General features: G+C 44.9%; 1 long non-coding RNA gene across 1 annotated transcript in view; it reads left to right on the forward strand.

Annotated features, from left to right (window-relative positions):
• The window catches only part of LOC107209082, a 42,337-nt gene extending 24,973 nt beyond the window's left edge, over nucleotides 1–17,364 (forward strand). The window contains exons 4-6 of the long non-coding RNA XR_001523421.2: nucleotides 12,562–12,601; nucleotides 13,602–13,708; nucleotides 15,559–17,364. This is a non-coding gene — a long non-coding RNA (uncharacterized LOC107209082). The remainder of the gene's footprint in view (nucleotides 1–12,561; nucleotides 12,602–13,601; nucleotides 13,709–15,558) is intronic.
• Nucleotides 17,365–18,741: the final 1,377 nt, after the last annotated feature.

Below are 18,741 nucleotides of genomic sequence, written 5' to 3' on the forward strand. Positions count from 1 at the left end.
GGATGTCCAGGCTGCTCTGCCCTGTCATGAGAGATTAGGCTTGATTAAGACCAGTGTATTTCAAGAAATCATTTGTCCCTGCAGATCCACACAGGATGTTCTTGTGGGCTTAAAGAACCTCTGAGGAGGCAGAAAGCTGGTTCTTTCTGGAGGGAGAAAGCATGAGAGACAGACTGGATTGAAATGAGAAAAAGGACCCTCAACTCTCCCTAATTTTCAATAATGCTGCCAGAAAAAGAGAGTTCCTCTGGTGGAATCAATCTCTTGCAGCCCTGGTGGGTAGGAGCTGCTTTGGGTAACTTTGGTGCTTTCTTGGAAGTGTAGAACAGATGCCAAAATAATTCATTCTGTGTAAGAAAACTCAAAGGTGAATTAAAAACTGGCTTCATCTATACCATCCCTCTTCTCTGCCTTCTCTGGGGAGTTTTGGCATCCATGAGATGGCCCTGCAGCCCCCTGCCAGGCAGGTAGAGTCAGTCCCCTGCAGTATTTCACAGCTCCCCTTTTCCATTTCCCCCGCTCTTCTTTACACTTAGAGATGAGCCTGGATTTACCCCTTCCTGACTCTTGATAATGTTGATCAATGGACCATCTCAGCCATGTGTAGTGGGCAGAACAAAAGCTCCTGAGCATTCAGATCCACCTCCAAACTGCACAGCTTGAGCCCATCTCCACGTTCAATTACTCCAGACCATTCCCATGTGTCTCTGGGAAAGATGCGTCCCCTCATCTCTGTATCTGCTTAAAAATTCTATCAATTGCCATTTTTCTAAATCCTTCTATCAAAGAAATCCTCTCCCCTCCCTCCTAAATCTCTTGCACTTGGAACTTCAGGGAACAGAGCAGATGCAGTTTGATGCCCTCATCCAAACTAATGATTTGTTTCTGGCCGAGAACACGTTACCATCAAGGGGTTTTAATATTCTGCAGAATTTAGTGGAGGCCAATGGAGTAGGAGGGGGGTTAGATGCTCTGCCTTTGCCAAGATGTTTATGCAGCAGGAATGTTATTTATGTAAATCTGGAAGCACTCTTGAAGCGATAGCCTCGCTCTTGCATCTCAGACTTTTTTCATTAAGTCATTGATCTTCCTTCAAAAAAAAAAATTATTTTTTTTTTTAAATAAAAAAATCCCTCTGAAAACCTAAAACTCAAACATTAAAAGTACTTGGGGAAAAATATTTACTGCATAACTGTTCCAAACTACCCACATTATAGAGACCACAGCAATTCCTGAAGAATGCTGGGGTAACAACTGCTGGATTTGGGGTTTCACACATCCGCTCCCCTCTTCTTCAGCTGCCTCCTTTCACCTTCTAAATGAAGTTATTGCCTGTTCCAGCATCTCACTGTCCTCTTTGGGGTCAGCCTGTTTCACCTAAATAGGCCACATACAGACACTAAATTAAAATATGAAATATAGGAAGTCCTGATGCCTGAAGTGTGTGCACAGGGGATGAGCACCATCCTCATCTCCAAGCTCTTCCTTTCTCACCAGCACAAAGCTCTGCAGAGACCATGCTTCTTGCATGAAGCAAACAGATTCTGGCACAGCTCAGTTTGTGCTCCTGGCTTTTTTCTTTAAAGATGTGCTCTCCTTGTAAAGTTTTTAACATTTTATAAATTTCCTCCCTGTACATAACTGCTGCTCACAGCTTTGTTAAAACCCAGAATCTAACAGGAAAGTTTATCAGGATGAATTGAAGGGCACTTCAAGGTAGGGGAAATCAGGCCAAAGTGTCCCAGCAGAGCAGCCTTGGTCCATTGAGTGCTCATTGTGTATATCCATGTGATGTGTATATATCCATATATATGGATACCCATATCCATGGGGAGACAAGGATATAAACCAAATGAGGTGGTGGCAGGCAGAGAAGGTCTGGATGAAATGTTATTCAGAAGCCAGGGTGTGTGTGAAGCTTCACAAATTCAGTCTCAGCTGCTTTCCCTGGACTGACACGGATAAACAACTTGCAAGGGCACTTCTCCAGAGCCCCATTAAGAGGTTTAAAAAATATCTCCAAAAAAGGCTAGTGGCAATTTTGGATCACTGTATGGATACACTGAGAAGGATCAGCAGCTGGTGATGCTGTGACCTGCTCACTGCACCTTCTAGCGCCCAGTGAAATTCCCACTGCACAGAAGACTCTCCCTGGGCAGAATTGTTCTGCACACTGTGGAAGTCAGGAGCTGGAAAGAAGTGGATGCTGTGTTTCAGGAATTTGAATGTGATGATTTCCACCTAAGAACAGTTAACCTGTGTTCTGCAGCCAGCAGGACACTGATGCTCTATGTTAATTTAGTGTGTATGAGGAAGCAGCAAGTCTGACAAACAACACATTCCTGAAAACCAATAGCATGAAGCACTTGTGGATGGAAGGCAGCAAGGACTAGAATACTCTGGGAAATAACACTGATCAATAACGTCAGCAGCTCAGGTCAGAGTGGAGTTTAGTCTGCACAACTCTGATTCCTGATTAATTGGGAAACTCTTCCTTGGCGTGTAATTCCTGTGACTCTATGCAGATAGTTCACCTCACTTATCTTTTGGGGATTTGTATTATCTGTACCAGCAGCAGAATTTGACCATATCTGATCCTCTCAGAACCCCAGCCAACCCAATGGCAAAATATAAACATCTCTCTGGAAACAATTTTTGCAGGGCATATATGGTAATGCTGGGGATTCAAAGGCAGCAGAAAGGCACCTACAGATACCACTGTGAGCATCCCAGACCACATCTTCTGCCTGTTGCTCATAGATTCTTCCAAGTATAGCACATTTGTGAAGCTCACAGCAGTAGCAAAGGCCCTGAAAAAAACTGTGACAACAAGCCAAGTATTAATGCTTTTATAACCCAGCAACCCAGGCAACAGCAACAGAAGGAGTTGTTTTACAGTCAGCACCTGACTGCAGCAACACCATCGACATCCAAGTCTGACCAAAGCTGAGAGAGCACAGGGAAACATCTTGGATCCCCCATTAATTAACCCTCTGTGTTTTGTGGTTTTGCATCCCAAAGCTTTACTTTCAGCACCGGAGGACAGGAGTGCTGGGCTGGACCTGCAGAGGTTGGCAGATCTCACCAGATGTGCAGCTGCCTTTAAGCTCCAGCCATAGAGCTAAAATTGGCTTTTAGAAAAGAATGTTAAAAGCAACCAAGATGCATTTTTTATAGCACTTTTTTTTCCCCTTTTTGTCATGTATTTGTTGGGTTTTTTTTTTCTTCTAATAGCAGGTATGAGACCAATTATCTGCATTTTCTCTGAGCAGTTGTTACTGAGGTTTATTAACATCTGGAGTTTGACCTAGACCATCAGTGTGTGGCACTGGTAGCAAACAGGGTTATGATGTGGCAAGGGGACATTCTTATGTGCATAAAGAATTCTTGGACTCCTTCCTGCTAGGGATGCTTGGATCCCTCAGAGATGGGTGTGGGGTTTATGAGGAGGGGGAGGAGGGGTTACTTGCTGGTTTTTGAGTCTCGATGGGTAACACCCTACCCGTGGGGCAAATAGCAGGCAAATCAGAACCAGGAAGTGATGTGGCACATGCACATGAAAAATGATGGGTGGGGAATGTTAACCAAACTCAAAAGGAACTTGGGATAGGTGCCAGGTCGTGTTCTGGTTCAAGCCCTTTGCTTGGCTCGTAGTTGATCTCAACTCAGTGGCCCACTCAGTAAAACCCATCTCTCTCAGATGCAGTGAGGGGCAGGAAGGAAGTCTCTGGTTGTTTTTGTTTTGAAACCTAATTTGGACTGGGATGTGCTGGGGACCGTCCCTTGGACAGTTGATTACTCATGGCTCCTGCATTGCTCAGCACCTTCCAACTCCCTCTCAGGTCCTTCACCCTGAGAGCAGCTCCTGTTCCTGATGTTTGCTCCTGATGTGATGGGAAAGGCTGATCAGCCGTGCCTGCTGAGCTCAGTGCCAGCAGCTCTAGCACTTCACAGGGGAAATCTGGAAGTGGCTAGGCTTGAAAAATCACTGAGGACACCTGCTGCCCTCACTGGTCATTAAACTTCATGAAGGATGACAAATTCCTCTTGATGTGCAGTTTTCACTCCAGTGTGGCTCCCTGGCCTTCATTGCAGGGAGTCCTTTAGATCCCCAGTGGTGCCAGCCTCCTGTGCCAGTTTAGCCATGATTGTGGAAGATCCAGGTTTGAGGGAATGGTAGATGTCAGGTGTACTTACACAGCTCTGGTTATGAGCCCTGAAATCAATCAGTGCTGGATCACAGCTTTTCCAGCTTCCATCCTGACATCACCATGGGATGACCAGACCGCAGCAATGATCAAGCCCTGCATCCTCTCCTGAGAACCTGGGCTTCAGGAGGACCTGGAAGGATTCCCAGATTTCACACAAGATCCACTCCCAGCTTTATTGACCTACCACATCATATGAAAGGTGCTAAGTGACCACAGCATGAGCCAGGGTTTATCTTCTGAAGAGAATTATTCATTACAGTGAAAGACTGTGGATTAAAGAATGTCCTTCAAGAAATGCTGAGTATCTGAGCCCAGGCAAGATATGATTTGATGAAATAATTAAGAAAACATGCCTGGTTTCCTTCAATGAAACATGCAAGCCATCTCTAATTTAGCAAGTAAAATCTCTAAATGTTATGTAGAGATTTTACTGCCTGGATTCTAATTTTTCACAGCTGTAAACAGAAGACAAAGGGTGGTGGAAAAAAAAAAGTCCTAAGTAGGAAGGAAGAGGTGTGTGATCAGAAAACCTTTGGCAAGTTAAGAGGATTAAGAAAGGCCCCAATGTTCTGATTTTAAGTTCTCTGAGTTGGACTAACATCATGGATTAGATTTGGGTGGTTAAGAGGAAGAAAATACCTCATTAAAAAGAAGCAATTGGGTTTAAAGTTGTTGTAAGACAATGGCTGAAACAGCTCAACTGGAATGGTCTCGCTTGCTTAATTCTGGGGTTTTGTGTGTGTTTTAACACCCTCCCCCACCTCTTCACTCCCACCCTAAAACCCTGCAGGGTTTGCCTTAAAATATATTACTTTCATTCCTTCTGCCCTCTTGGTATTGCTGTATTTGGGATGTGTTGAGCTCAGTGGAGCCGGGCTGGTGTCAGGGAATCTTTGGAATGGACACTGTGAATGCTGAAAATTGGCACTGGAAAAATAAGAGTTCAGTCTTATTCTTATCCAATTATTTCAAGTCCACATCTTCCTTTCCAAAAAAAAAAAAAAAGAGTTGGATTTTTACACCCTTCCTCTTTTCAAGGTAGTACACTAGTGGTAATTAAGGAGATGATCACTGCAGTGGGATTAAACTCTGCAGGTGAGGAGGGAACTCTGAAGGGCTGAACACTGCCACCCCTTTCCCAGCTTTCCAAAAACACCCACCAACAAAATCGTGGGAAAATCGAAGGAGTATGTATTTCTGAGGAAAAGTGGAATAAATACAGATCTGAAAGAGCAGGAGCAAGCCAGGCAGTACAGCTACAATGCAGCCAGCAGGACGTAGGGTAGTAAACAGCCAAGCAAAAACCAAATGAACCCTGTGTCTGTGATCCCCTTTCCTGAGAAATCACCTGGGAACTGTTTAGTGCCAGTGGAAGGTTCCTGTGGCAGGAATTTAAAGCTCTCAGGTGGCTCCTTGAGGAATGTTTACTTGTTTTTGGAACCCAGCAGGAGACGAGTTGAGAGTACCACGGCTTGGGCAGCTGTGAGTCCTCCATCCTCCCACCTGGAGCTCCATCCAAGGAGGAGATCAGTCCAAGAGGTGCCGTAATGCTCCTTGGTTAAGCAGTTTTGGGTTTGAAGGGGATGTGTTTGCTCTTCCCATTGGCACGTGCTGGACTCTCTTCCCTTGGACCATCTGTGTCACCTCTGCTGCTTCCTCCTGCTCCTGCCCTCCAACCAGGCAGGCTTTTTTCATTTTCACACTGAAGGCAGCTCAGTTCCTCCGAGAGCAGCTCCCTCAGCCATAGCATCTTGCCAATGGAAAAAGTGACACTAAAAATAAACTTGTTTCGGAAAAAAGCAAAGGCAGCTTCCAAAAATCCCCAACTAAAGAGGAAAAAAAGAAAGCAAACCACCATCAGCCCAGTCTAGACAGCTGCACTAGGTGGAGGCAATAACAACCAAAAGGAATAAATTAAACTGTGGTTAAGGGGAGAATTTGTCTCCCCTGATTGCAAGACAAAAGAAACCCAACTCCTTGTTTGCAGAAAGAGATGTTTGGGAATTTCTCAGGCCAGCTGAGGGCCTATTAGAGTGATGTGAACTGGAAATGGAGCTGAGGGCTCTGGCTGGTTGCACGACCCGACTCCGGACCACACACAACACACGAGGCTTTGACGAGGCAATGAGTAGTGGTAGGTGACAAAACCATCTGTTATTCCACTGGGGAGCAAAATGGACTTGGGCTGCGTGGCCTCAGCACCATCAGCGCTGGCAACGGGAGGAGAACGAGTCCCTCTCCTTGCAGATGTCTTGAGCTGCTTCTCCAAAGTGCCCAGCAGCTCTGGCTGCACCAGGAATTGATGGATGTGAGTTGTGACCGTGGTCTGAAAATCCACAGGGTGATGGATTCCTCCTTTTTATCCTTCCAGTTGTGATCAAACCAAAGGCTGGGTCCTGCCTATGCTCTGGGTGGATTTTTCTTGTTTATTTTTGGGTTATTCCTGCACAACTGGCAGAGGTTTGTGCTTTCTGTGTCCCAAAGCTTACCTGTATGTACTTGTGCCACACCAATTTTTACTCTTTTACTTGATTTGAGGTGGGCAGGCTTTCATCCTGTCTAAGTGCTCATGGAGACTCCAGGGGAAAACTTTACTATATTTGTTTATTTTTTAATGTCTAAGGGAGCAACTGAAAACTCACCTAAAGAAACATCATGGTCATTTTCTCAGTTCTCTTTCTCCTCTTAATGAAATTTATTGTTGGTTTGTGTACAATCTATGGTGTAAAAATGAAATAATCATTCCAGAGGGTGCATTAAAACATGGAAAGAAAATCTGAATGTTTTTGATTTAGGAACTGTACCTGAGGCCTGGCTGGGCATTGGTTCCCATCCTACATCAGACAACAGAGGGAAAACCTGCAGGGTATCACACTTTGTGTCCTCTGTCTGGACCTGGGCAGCTGACATGAAAACAGGGCCAGCTCACCTGCCTGTAGTCACTAAGGGTCACCTGGCATTTGATAAAAACCCCAGTGCTTGCCCCAGTGTCCAGCCTGAATTCTGCTTTGTTTATTAAGATTTTTCCTACATGAAACTCATCCCATGATTTCAGCTGAAAGTTTTCTCTCCCTTTCCCACAGCCTTGCGCTGCGGAGGGGCTGCATTTCAGTGGTAAACAAATGGTGGGGAGTCTTGGTACAACCAATTAGTAAAATAGCTTAAAAATGCTGACAACCAGCTGGGAAAAAAGGGTCTGTAGTTGGTTTATTTATTCACTGCCTGGAAGCTTCCTTTTAAAATTGAATTATTGATTAAAAGTGGGTTGTTTCAAGGTAGTAGCTGTTTACAACCAGACACACACAGCAAATAAAATCCCAGCACCTTGGCTCAGCAGGAATTTGGTGTCAAATCAAACCTGTTTGAGAACTCAGGGGGTGTGGTGGTATTTCTAAGCCCCAGCAAGAGCATTGCTGGCATAAGAGGCAATTGGAGAGGTTAAACTCAAGGAGTTCAATGCTCAGGGAGGTTTGGTGAAGTGTCCCTGATCATGGGTTTGGTTCTGGTGAGTGGTCTGGATTTTTTTGCCTGGGATGTGGTAACATCACAGAAATGGGGTGAGTTGGCTTGGGCTTGACTTCTTCCTGTGCCAGGCAGGTTTAATCAGCCATGCTGGGGGTTTTGTCTGCTTTCCCAAGGAAATGAGCCTGATATGAACATGTAATCTCCATCAGTCCAGATTTTTTCCCCTTGTGAGACTTTGCACCACCTGCAAAATACCTGTTGGTTCTGAGAGCCAGGGGCTGGGGTGAGGTGAGAGGTCCATGTACCATCCCACCAAGGGACCAGCTGTTGCTGCCTCCCAGTGTGAGGCTCCAGACAGACAGGGAACATTGTGGGTGCTCCAGCAAAAGAAGATTTACTTAGGATTTGCTTCTACTTTGGCATAAAGTGACCTGAGATGCACAGCCACAGAAAATCCCTGCCTCAACAAGTGCCACTGCTGACAGGAGCACTTGGATTAAGTATTTATGTCTGCCTGGAAGGAGCCAGACTGCTGAGGGCACACAAGCTCACCTGGACATCACAAGCCAGCCCAGGTTATTTGGTGTAAAGGGGAGCCCAGGACGATCCCAGCGATAATAAATCCACCCTGTGCAAATAGAAAATGAATGACGGAAACACTGAGCAGCCCTGGGAGCTGTGGGAGCCTGGCTCAGCCACAGCCTCCACTGTCCCAGCCACAGGCAGCAGGCAGCCCAAACAGGCTGAGGCTTGATAATCATCAGGATGGGTCTGTATGAGGAGTGGATTAAAGGCATCGTGCCACTGCTCTCCCACCTGATCTGCTTCCTCCTCCCCTGCCCCTTTTGATGTTTGCTTTCACGGTGATTTCTCACAATGTGAAATTCATCCTGGGTTTAATGGTTTGGGGATGATGTGGTTTTTCAGATGAACAGGACAAGGATGTAGAGCTCTGAAAGATGTCTCTGCTCTTTATCAGCAATTTCTTTCAAGTACAAAACGCTTTTTCTTTCCCTTTTTGTTCTGCAAAGGTGGATTCTTCCCCTGCTCTGTTTACTAATTAAAATTTAGTTGGTAAAGAATAAGCATATTGTCCTAGCCAGGGTTTGATCTATTGTTATTAGGGCTCTGCGTTGTTACAGATGAGATCAAAGAATTTAATTTATGATGGGTGGATAGGTCAAGTTCAGTCGTCTGAAGCGAGTGCAGGGCAGAAAGCACAGTCAGACAATGATGTCTTAAGCAGCAGCCCAGGCAATAAGTTCTTCCTTGTAATACAGCCCCACTTTCTCCAGTTTTGACTCAAGAAAGTCAAGCTGTCCTCTGGATATAAATACTTGAGGACAGCTGGATACAGTGTAAGAAGCCCCCTCTTAGTATGGTATCAGCACCACCCGAGGAATCCATGGTTCAAGATAAAGGAAAAATCCTGGGGCCATGACTGTGTGCTTCAGCCATCCCAGTTCTCAGGTTTGCATTGTGTCTGAGTGCCTGCTGCAACTTCCTGTGATATTTCTAATGTGATTTTAAAATATCCCTTGAGCTCACAGCAAGAATCTCTAATTAAGACCCAAAGTTGATGCTGCAAAGCCTTAGTCACACCCTAATAACAAAAGGGGAATGGGGTGGGGGGTGAACAAATTTATTGGGTCTGCTTATGGTCTCTAGCTGCAATATTTTCCTTGAACTGTGCTCAAAGAGGAATGGGTTGGATTATTTCCATTTCATCTTTATTTATTGCACATCAGTGTGTGCAGTGCTGTTATGAAACCAAGCAAGACACCCACCTCTCCCCTATGCCTATGGAAACCATGAGGACTGGCCTGAGATGAGTGACTGGGGAGCAGTTTCTGGGCTCTGTTTTTGGGACATGTCTGTGAATGCATGGCTCACATAGCTGGATACGTGGGGTGTGCTCTCCCTGTGTTCTGCCCAGCTGGAGCTGGAAGCTGTTTTGGGTGGGAACCACATCTCCCTGTGGCTGTCTGGAGAGTGCTCAGCACACCAGGGGCTGGTGGAAGAGGCAGGACAGCTCAGGGCTGTGGCTCTGCCTGGAATGGAGCAACAGGAGGTTCCCTGTCAGCTCCATCCCTCTCCGTGTTCATTTCTCTGTCCCACCAAGTGCTGTGGTTTCTCTGGGCCAGGCAAACTCCTGACAAGGCAGCAAAGCTGAAGCCTTTGTGTAAGAGCCAAATGCAAAATGTCACTGGTTTGAAACAACAAAATTCCTTTCCCTGACCTGCTTCATGGAATATGAGGAAACAATGTCAGGGCTCCATGGATGGGTTTCTATGGGTGAGCACCTTCCTGCCCTGCTGAGGTCACCTGCTCAAAGGCTCCATGTTTTCCCTGCTCAAGAAGTTTTGGGTTTTACAAAAGTCCCCATCTAAAGACCCCATGGTGCCTTTTCCCTCACAGGGCTTCTGCTCCAGGCCCTTGTGCTTTGGCTGCTGTTTCTTGTCCAGCTTGGTGGTAGTTTGAGCTTGTCATGTATCCTTTTTCTCCCTGTCCACTCCTGCTCCCAGGCTGCAGCCTCTGTTCCTCAGTTGTACCTGGCATTGTGGCTACAATCAGGGAACTGAACTCATCTGGCCCTAAAAAAACCAGAACAGTGGAAGTTTCTCATAAATTGGTATGGGTTTGTTTGGTTATTTTGAAGTGAGGGCAGTTCCTGAGGATGGCTCAGAGTGTGGTCACACACAGAGCAGGGGATGCTCAGGGTGTACCTGGTACCTGCATCTCAGCTGAGCTCCCACCCACGCTCTGGGCTCAGGAGGTTGGCCACAAACCCTGTGTGCTACAGAAACCCTTTCCTCCAGTGGCTGGTCAGAGGAGTCAGAGGATTGGCAGTGCCATTTCAGCTATAGCAAGACAACTCAAATATATTCAGATCCTGGTAACACCCTTGGATCATGATTTGCCCTTTTCTGTGGCTTTTTCTTCCTTTGACACTGAGAGGTCAAACTCTGTGAGGTGTAAGTGCAGCTGCACAGCCCCACACTGCTGCTTCACTTCAGGAAAGGTTTGGTCAGGGCTCTCCTCCTGTTGTTTTCCGTTTTCTCATTCATCCATTCCTTGACTGATATTCCACAGCTGTAACAGGGCAATATTGGAAGAGATGATGGCATTTTTCTCAGGGCATTTTTTAACCCAGTGAGAAGCTGTAAATATGTGATACCTCAGAGTGCCCTTGTAAATCTTATAGCCCATGGGCTGGATCCAAGAAGCTCACACAGTCTGGATCAGCCTCAGGGGTGCTCACACACATTGTGTTGCTCATCCAAATCCAAACCCCAACACTCTTAAAATTTTCTCGTTATGGCTCTGACTTCCAGTCAGCTTGGAAGCTTTAAAAGGGGAACTGGTGGGTGGTACAGTGTCTGTCTTAGTGTCTTCCTTGCATTTACTGCCTCTTCCTCTCTGGAATAAAAGCTCCAGTTTTATTTCTCATGACTTTACAATGCATCATCTTGGAAATCAATCTTCCCCTTCAATTTACTTAATAATGCTGTCAAAAGTCATCAGCTAGAAAGCATTTGGTGGCAAATGCAAGAAAACTTTTTAAATCTCTCCATGATGAGCGAAAGGGACAAAGAAAATCTTTTACAACTTAGTTTCTCTGTCTCAGTGAAATAAAAACAGCCCCCAGAGAGGCATTAGTAACTGTTGAGAACCAATATTTACATGTAGTAATTTATCTTCATGTTTATAGAAACCACAATTAAATATTTTTTTTTAAAAAAAAAAAAATCTCCAGAAAATTATAATTAGAGATCTGTGGCCAAATTTTTTGGGGAGGGAGTTAAAAATTATTTTTCTAAAAAGGCTGTTTAATGTCTAGGGATTTGTGTTTGTTTCTGTTGACTAATCTATAGAGTAAACTGCCCAGGCCCCGAGGTGACTCACGGGCTGTGCAGATGGTGAGATTTGCTCTGGGCTCTCCACGTTCCTCCAGGAGGAGGAAGAGCTGGTTCCACCTCCTCATCCCCTGCTGCAAAGCCAGAGGGTGTGTGAAAACCCCTCCTGGAGACCCAGCTGCGGGAATCCTGGGTTTTCCAGGCAATTACATTTTTGGGAAGCTTGTGCTCTGACCCAATGTGAATGAAATGGGATTAGCTGGGGGCTTCTGGAGGCTGCCAAGGTGGGAGCCAAGGGAGGATGTGGCTGTGGGGGAGGGAGCAGCTCTTGGAGGACAAAGTAGGTTCTTCTCACCTCTCACTTAACTGTGCATTGCCCAGAAAGATGTGGAGGGGCTGGGACGTGTCCAGGGCAGGGAATGGAGCTGGGGAAGGGTCTGGAGCCCCAGGAGGGGCTGAGGGAGCTGGAAAGGGGCTCAGCCTGGAGAAAAGGAGACTCAGGGGGCCCTTGTGGCTCTGCACAGCTCCCTGACAGGAGGGGACAGCCGTGGGGTCGGGCTCTGCTCCCAGGGAACAGGGACAGCACGAGAGGGAACAGCCTCAAGTTTCACCAGGGGAGGTTTAGTTTGGATATCAGGGAACTATTCTTCACCAGAAGAGTTATCCAGCATTGGAACAGGCTGTCCAGGGAAGTGGTGGAATCATCATCCCTGTAGGGATTTAAAAGTCATCTGGATGTGGCACTTGAGGACATGGGCCTTGGCCATGGTTGGACTCAATGTCCTTAAAGAATTTTTCCAACCTTAAAATGTCTATGCTCTTCTCCAACCTAAATTGTTCTCTGATTCTTGTGGGCTGGACAAGGGGAGCTGTGCTCTGTCTCCATAATGAACTCTGACTGTCCAGGAAAGCATTTATTTTTGCAAAATTAAAAAGAGGGAGGGGTGGGGGGAATCAATGGATCTGTTTATAGCTGTGTAAAAAAGGCAGAAAAGTTAATGCTGGCATGTGTTTCTTCATTTTCCCAGAGCAAAAACATTTGCAGGATGGTAGTCCAGAGCACAGGTGGTAAGTGATCAATACCTTTATTTACATTTCATTAAGGAATGGCAGGACATGGAGGATGTGAATGTATAGAATCCCTGTAAACACATTATATTCATGTGTGGATGCTGTGGGCATTGTATTGCAAAGACTTCAGGAGTCCATCTCTGCAAGTCAGGTAAATACGATGGAGTTTATTTGTTTCAGTACACAAGCAGTTTTCAGAGCACTAGAGTGGACAAAAGCCATCAAAACTCCAGAGTTTTGTCCATTTTCCCCAAACTACTAACAGAGCTGAACTTTTTTCTAGTCTAAGTAGCAGAGTCCCCCCTCTGCCATGTACAAGGCCCCATCCAAACCCACGTTATGTCACACCCATGATATGCCACCTGAAAATCAGCTTGAACAAATCTGTCTTGGTCTGGGTGAAGTGAAAAGCTTTGGGAAAAATCATTCCAAAATGCAAAGGATTTCCTGTGTTTTTTACTGACAATATCTGCCTTAAAATGGAGTGAGCTCTGCTGTGGTTATGGCACGAGCATGGAGGCACAGTCCCAGGTGGAAACACTGCAAGGAGTGAGAGCACAGGGGTGGCCTGGCAGTGGGCAATACCATGGAGAGAAGTGGTTAGGCCAGGGAAGGGCCTGGATGTTTCAACTGCAAATGTATTTAATGTTTCTGCTTTGAACAGAATTTCCTAGGATTTTCATTCATCACTTTGCCTGGTTCTAATGGGAATGAGGGTGGTTACCTGACTGTTCTGGGCTCAGGCTGATGGAGGCACTGGGTGAAGATAATCACTGCTGTGGTTGAGGCTTCACCAATAATCTCTGCCTGGAGCTGAGTGAAGTTACAAACACTGCCTGGTTTTCTGATATGGGCAAATGCTTTATTTTCCCTCTGTTTTATGAATTTCCTTAATGTGTGTTGATGCTATATGTTATTAAAATCGATTACCTCCTTCACTTATTTCCTCTCCTCTGGACTCAATTACTTGCTTTCTTCTCTTTTTTTCTTTTTTAAGTAGGTTGAAGCTGATATGACAGAAATAATATCCAATCTCTATGTCTTAAGATACAGGACCAGTCTATCAGGCTGTTGGCACAAAACAACAATTGTTTTATTGTTGGGGTAAGTAAATAAGAACAAGAAGTCTTAAGTATTGGCATATGTTGATACTTGGCCAAAAAGGTCTCTAAACAATACATTTTCTATTCATTCCAGAAACCTCATACTCTGTTATTTCTCATTTAATGCTGTTGGCAAATACCCATGTCACCATCTAATTTTGACTGTAGTTCAACTTTTTTAGTGCAAAGCTAATCCTCATTATAGCTGTAAACATGTGTTTCATTTGGCCTCGTGTTCATGTGCTTAAGTGACAAAGGCAATCGAGGGTTTCTATCAGGAATGGAGATGTACAGGTAAGTGTTTTGTTCCATCTGCTTCATCTTTCACACAGTGAAAATCAACCCAGTTGCTTAATAGGGAAGAATGTTTTTATAAGCCTCTCTGTATTCTCTGTTTCCTGCTCTGCATCTTTTTTTCAGACAAGTGGGACAGACCAGGGAGAAAAAGAACAAGTGACTATGAATAATCACAAAAGCCATCAGGATCTGGTGTAGCAGCTCTGTGTGTGTCTCCTACAGCTTTATTTGCTTTTCAGAGACTGATAAATTTTAACTCTTATTATTCATAGAATGTTTTGGGTTGAAAGGGACCTCAAAGATTATCTTGTTCCAACTCCCTGTCACTGGAAGGGACACCTTCCACTAGGCCAAGTTGCCCCAAGCCTTGTCCAACCTGGCCTTGGAAATTTCCAGGGATGGGGAAGCTACAGCTTCTCTGCCCAGCCTGGAGAGTGGCTTTTCAAATATGGTTATTTCAATGTGTCTCAGTTTACATGAAGAGTAACAAATTCGGTCCCTATTGAGACCCTACTCAAAGTGACTGCTCTAAAATAAGACCTCTTGTAAGGGGATCACAAACCAGCATCCCTGTAGTCAAAATTCACTTTCAGGTAATTTTATTTAGTAGTTTCTAATGGCAAAATTCAGCCTGACTTCCCTGCCCCCAGCAGAGCACGTGACAAACTGTTTAGCAAAATGATCTGACTCATGGAAGCCTGGCAGTGACTAAACTGAGGTTGAAGTGTTGTCACCAAACTCCTTAAAATGCAGCATCATAAAAACAGCAGAAATCCCTGAGCCATCAGACCTGAGTCAAATGGGACCAGACCTGGTTTCTCTATGGTTTCTGTCTTTAGGATAGAATAGGGTAGGGTGGAGTAGAATATTTTCAGTTGAATGGGACCTACAATCATCTACTCCAACTGCATCATCTAGGCCAACAATTCAAATTATTCTGCTGATGCTCCTGGTGGAAGTGTAGCTTTGTGTTGGCTCTTTCACTAAGTACTGTCAAGACAAAGCTCAATAGGAATAGGTCAAACAGAGGGAGGAGTTTGGGGGCACAAGGTGGAAGCAGAGTTTTTATTTATTCCTGGCTGTGGTCTGCAGTGGGATGGGTTCTGCTTGGTGGTGGCAAAGGGCTCCCAGCCTACAGCAGTAGTGCCCAAATAAATCTCCTGAAGGATTCCCAGTCAGACAGAGCCCATCTGCTTGGACTGGGGGAGTACCACAGCTTCAGCAGCTGGCAGCTCCATCAGAGTTTGTCTGTGCTAGAAGAAATATACTTTGCTACAAGATATTTTTCTATATTCAAGCACACACTTGAGCCACAAATGTTTCTCTGTGCTTGCCTACACCAACAAGTCACAAATTGTCCTCTTGTATTTAAATAGAGCCCAAATTCAATCCATACATTCCCAGTCATTATCACCCCATTATCCTTTCTCCTTTTTGCTATTTTTCTCACCAAGCAGTGGTAAACCCCAGGCCCTCTCTCAAACATGTGGTTGATATAAGAGGAGAGAAAAGTTATTTTCAAATATTAAAATGTTTTTAAATACTGTTTTATAGCAATCATGGTCATCTGCAAGAAATCAGTTTTCAAAGAAGCGTTTGATGGACTGACAATCATTTGAGCCCAGGATGAGATGAAATGGTCCAATTCAAGCTGGATTGGGACTCACTTTTCTGGAGAGCACATGAGTTTAGAAGAGATTGATGAAGCTGAATTTTGAAACTATCAATTTTGTGTTTGAAGCGTGTTGGGATCCAGGCTGGCTGCGAGGATCAGAGAGCTGGGAGTTTAAGAGGATGGAAGGAGGTGGCTTCCTCTGGAGAGTGGGCAGCACTGAGGAGGAATGATTAAATGGTATCAGAGAAGTCATCCCCTCTTTCACCAGACTTTTACTACTTCCACCCTATTTCTGGGACAGGGTGTCCTGTGAAGGGCCAGGAGCTGGACTCCACGATCCTTGTGGATCCCTTCCAACTCCAAATATTCTGTAATTCTATGATTTTGGTGCATTTATTATGCAGCATTTATTGTTCTCTAATGCACTCAGGATGTTTGTTTCCTACATGCTTCAATTTACACTTTTTGCTATGAACTGCATTTTGTTTAATATATGCAAGGAACTTTCAATATTATGTTTCAATGTGTTAATATGGAAGAAAATCAAGAAAACTCTTTCTTGGGTGGAATTCATCAGGTCCCCAGCTGGGATGGTTGCATTTTAGGTTGCTGTGGCTCCCACAGTGGGAGAAACCTCTTAGATTTTCCATAATTTATACTGTTTATACTGAATATCCAGGCTCAGAAGCAGAAATAACTTGGGGTTGTTAGGATTTTTCTGGTCTTATTTTCTTGAATACCAGTAAGGAACAGCCAAGGCCTTGGTGATCAAGACCCAACAGTGGCGCTGCTTTAAAAATCATTCAGGCTTTTCAGGTGTCCAACTTCCAAACTACTTAGGGCACAAGGGGAAATGTAAACATTGTTCTGTTATTCAACCTACTACATAAGAGCATTGAGTTTGACAAGGCTCCAGGTACCCCCATGTCCCGTCCTGAGCGAGATCAGACGCTGATATCCCTCCCTGTGACATCCAATCTGGCAGGTTTGTTTTCACTCTAACAATTGGCCACTGTAAATGTTGGTTACTCTGCTTCGTGCCTGCCCTGCCAGAGCTGCTTCCAGGAGGGTTTCACTGCCTTTCTCAGCATTCAAGCTTGTAGTAGTTTTTTCTGAAATACAGTCAGGATGTATTTAAATACAAGTTCAGGTGTGTGCTGCATTTACTTAATCTGTGCAAGGAGAGAGGTGATTTCAGATATTCTTTTGAACTTTGTAAACTTTGTATCAACCCCTTCTTTTTTTTTTTTTGTCCTTTTTTTAAGTAGATATATATCATATTAAAAATTGTGAAACTTTTTGTTATGGAATTGGCCACATTGGATGAGTCTGTTTACAGGGCCCAAAGTTGGTGGCAGAGCATGAGATGAATTTCAGGTTATGCCACAGACAGATTTCACACTGGACAGAGGGTGAGAAATGGAGCTAATGAAGCTGGGAGTGCTCATTGCAGGAACTTGGTAGGGGAGAGGCTGATGAGTTCCAGGATTATTACTGAGAGCAAAACTCGGTGTCTTTGTTCTGCACTGATCTGCAGGGAAAGAAGAGTTGGAGCCGTCCCCTCTGCCTCCAGTGAGCACAATCCATGTTTATACCCAGGAATGGCAAGGCCAGGTCTGGCAAATGCCAATGGTCTGCCTCTGCAACAGCATAACATTTGAAATTCTAATTTAAAGTATGAAATGTATATAAGAATTATAAGCAGTAGTAAATGTGCTCTGACCAGGCAGAAGAGAATTACTCCTGATCAGCTGGCAGAGCTGGATGTAGAGCAGGACCCTGGACTTTGGTGTAGTTTGAATTAAGCTGGATTCCTGTATTATATTATTTTTATAGTCTCTTCCCATCTGACAGAGATCTCTGCCTTCTTTGCTGTTTCATACAGTGTTCACAGCTCACTCCATTAGCAGGGAACAGTTGTGCCATGATGGTTCAGGGCTCCCCAGACTGGGGGTCATGATGGTCCTGTCCAGTATCTGATATGAGATAGCTCCTTCCCAAAATCCTATTCTCTCTCTTGCTGCATGGAAAGACTTCTCTGCCAGTCCCAAAAGCAGCAGGGAAGTGTTTCCATCTTGAACAGTTTGCTTCTCTTTATTTACCTTTGGCCTCTGGGTCAGGAAAGCTTAATAATTTCCTTTTTATTAATTTAATCCATAGTTCCTTGTAATTACCATAAATTAAGCCTGCTGGGGGGAAAAACACAGCCAATAAACCAGAGGAACTGCTGGCTTTATGTGGGTAACGTCAGTACCTAGAGGATTGTTTCCTGCAGGTCGGTCCCTCGGTTGTCGTGATTAACTTGAGATCAGCAGAGAGTTTCCCGTCCACCTTTTAAACGAGGCTCGGACATGCCAGGAATTCTGCTAATGCACAGGGCCCTGTTAAAGGCTTAATCTTGGTGTGAAATGAACTTATTCCTGCCCCTGTGCAGGTACTGAGTATTTCCCAAGGGATGTTTCTCTCTGGTTTGAATGAACTTGGAGACGCCAGTGTGTCCTTCCCAATGGCATTCACAGCAGTGAGGTGACAGCAGCGCTGCAAACACCTTGGGGTTTGGAGTAGGGATGAAATTAGAGCTTTATTTTCCAAGAACAAAAGAAAATAATAATGTGGATTCACAGGGGGAAATACATGGCATCTGGCAAAGACCCTTCTTTGGTCCTCCTTAGCAGCTCCTTTGGGATTGGGGCACTCAGAACATGGTGGAGAAAGTGGGAATTAAAACAAGGCCATGGGATGAGAGGCTGCCTCCAGGAGCCTCCAGAGGCCCCACTAGTAAAGGGTTGCTGGTTTCCTCTTTGAACTGGGCTGAAGCCAGGCATTCCTGAGTGGCACCGGTCCTCCCAGAGCTGGAGAGGAAACATTCCCGTTTGTGAGCTGTGGAAGTGCATGCCTAAGCCAAAGGTTACCAGGCTGAGGTGATATTTTTGCATTCCTACAATGTCTTAGCTTTTTTAAATTAAATTCTTGCAACATGAGGATTTAATCCCTCCTGGTATATATGGCGTGCGTGTGTGTGCGTGTGCGCGCGTGTGCATTTTTTTTTCCTACAAAAATTTCATCAGGCAAGTTATTTTTTGTTTTGAAAGTTGGCTCAGCTACAGGGTCAGTAACTTTCC

Source organism: Parus major, chromosome 10 (assembly GCF_001522545.3).
Source record: "Parus major isolate Abel chromosome 10, Parus_major1.1, whole genome shotgun sequence".
NCBI classification, from domain to species: domain Eukaryota; kingdom Metazoa; phylum Chordata; class Aves; order Passeriformes; family Paridae; genus Parus; species Parus major.